Genomic DNA, 2,617 nt, shown 5'->3' with positions numbered 1-2,617 from the left:
CCAGGGGAGCTGGAGGTGGCCGTGCCCTGCGCCGCTGGTTGCCCTGTGCTGGGTCTCTGCTGCAGCAAGAGCGACTCAGCCCCAGCCCGGGTGAGTCACGGAGCCGAGGACGGTTGAGCTCCCTGGAAACGCCGGGTAAACAACAAAACAGAGGCCACGGGGGCTCCAAACCCTTACGAGGTGCCCGTCCCCTCCCTCTCCTGTCTGTCCCAGAGCTGGGGCCCAACCGCAGCCCTGTGCATCCCCCCTGCAGACGCTCTAGTGCGAGGACTCGGCGTGCACACGCGTGTGCCTTGGGCGCACAAGTATCAGGTGTGGGATTGGCTCCTCTGCTGGGTGCATGGGTGTGCAGGCAGGTTCAGGCACCCCTGCACCATAGACAGGTGGATCCCTTGCACCCACAGGCACTGTGGCAAGCCGTGGGGGGCACGCACACAGGACACCCCCAGTCTGGGCTGCAGTGATGAGCTATGTACCCTGCCTGGCCTTGCTGCACCCCGCACCCTGGCTGCATTTGAGGGATGCAGTGGTGGTGTTTGGAGCCTGCAGCCCTATTGCCATCTCTCCCCATCCTCTGTCCCCTCCTCATGGTGCTGGGCTGCACCACAGCCCTTTTGTGCCTTTGTGCAGGGGGACAGGCTGTGGCAAAGCCACCCACCCCAAAACATGGCTCCAGATCTGCCTTCCTCCCACGGGTGGGCAGAGCCTTTTGTCCCCGCAGTGTGGTGTGACACGGTGCCAGCCAATGGCACAGGGTAGCCTGGCCAGAAACCCCTCCCTGAAGCTGGCACATGCAACCGCAGAGCTTGGCAAGGCTGAGCCCAGCCCCAGGGGTTTCCCCGGAGACCCCTGGGAGTAGCAGGAGAGGAGATGGCCCCTTGGGCTGAGCACCCAGCAAGCCTGTGGGTCCGCAGCCAAGGGGAAGGGGCTGCTGTCCCCCTCCCCAGGGTGCGCAGGGCCTGCCCCCCAGATCTACAGGCTGGAGGAGGTCTACCAACACCCCAGCTTGGCAAGGCTGAGCCCAGCCCCAGGGGTTTCCCCGGAGACCCCTGGGAGTAGCAGGAGAGGAGATGGCCCCTTGGGCTGAGCACCCAGCAAGCCTGTGGGTCCGCAGCCAAGGGGAAGGGGCTGCTGTCCCCCTCCCCAGGGTGCGCAGGGCCTGCCCCCGAGATCTACAGGCTGGAGGAGGTCTACCAACACCCCTACATCACCCAAAGACACCCTATGCCCTTCACAAGTCCTCTGGTTTGTAAAAGACTTGGAAACACCCTTCCCAGAGCTGCCGGTCCTCCTGGACACCGTGTGCCCTCCACTGTGCCACAGACCCCGAGGGCAGGGTACATGCTGTGCAGCACCCAAGCTGAGATAAGGGCCCATCCCTTCCCTGGCACAGCTCTCCCTGGCTCCCCACCCCTACCTGCAAGGGTGCCAGGGTAGTGTGGCACCCCAGCCCTCTCCAGCAGGCATGCACTCCAGGCTCAGCAAGCCCCCGTGGCCGGGCCGAGGGTGGCAGCAGCAGTCCGGGCAGCGGAGGGTTAACACGCTGCCTCGGGGTGTTTCTAGGAAATGGCCCATTTGTACAAAAAGCGGCGGCTGCTGAGCGCGGTGCTTCCCCGGGCGGGCGCGGTGCTGCCGGTCCCCGCATCCCTAACCCCAACCCTAACCCCCGACCTGCACAGGGGGGCACGTGTGGCACGGGGAGGAGGCTGTGCACCCACTCCGTCCCCGTGCCCCTGGTCCAGGGCGTCTGGGGCTGGGGAAGGGGCTGGGATGGGGATGGAGTGCGGTGGAGATGTGGGTAGGATGAGGATGGGAGTCGGGGTGAGGCGGGATGAGGATGAGGATAGAGATGGGGATGAGGATAGAAATAGAGATGAGATGGGGAGGGAAGGAGCAGGGAGGGGGAGGGGATGAGGATGAGGATGCATCTCTCTCCTCTCTCCCTGCTGGGGCAGGCTGAGCTTCCAGGGCCCCTCCAGCCAGAGGCTGGCTCAGCTCAGGGTATGATGGGGAAAAGGGTTTGGGGGACTGTGTGTTGCTGAGAGGAGGAGTATGTGCGTAGCTGATGCTCAATACAGAGTGCACAAGGCAAGCAGCTGCCTGGGAGGATGTCTGGAGCAGCATGGGGAGAGCAGAAGACTTTGAAGGTCCACCCCAAGGCCAGGCGTATATGAGGAGATACCCTCCCAGCACTGCATGCTCCAGCTCTCTCCCCCTGCGTCCTGCTGGGCTCTGCATGCTGGGAGCCCATCTGGGGAGACTCCGCTGCTGCCAAAGCCGTTGGCGTTATGCAAGCACCCTCCCTGTCCCTTGAACACTGTGTCCCAGCCCAGCCCAGCCCCGCAGGAGCCTCGCACAGAAAGGACTGGCTGGGATTTTCTACGCGGTCCTCAGTGCCCAGTTCCCACCGTGGGTCCAGATCAGCTCGTGCCTGGGGCTGGGCTGGACTTACCCCACCTCGGGCTGCCTCAGGCTCTGTCCGCAGCAGCCGCCTGAGGATATGTGCCCAACGTTGCACAGGCACCGGCACCCCCTCCCCGGCTGGCACTGCCCAGAAGAGAAGAGAGACAGAACCTGAGGATGAGCCCGCGACAAGCCTGGGGCACACAGGAATCGC

The sequence above is a fragment of the Merops nubicus genome, unplaced genomic scaffold, assembly GCF_000691845.1.
Source record: "Merops nubicus isolate BGI_N331 unplaced genomic scaffold, ASM69184v1 scaffold35171, whole genome shotgun sequence".
Classification (NCBI taxonomy): domain Eukaryota; kingdom Metazoa; phylum Chordata; class Aves; order Coraciiformes; family Meropidae; genus Merops; species Merops nubicus.
Note: the sequence above shows the minus strand (reverse complement) of the source record.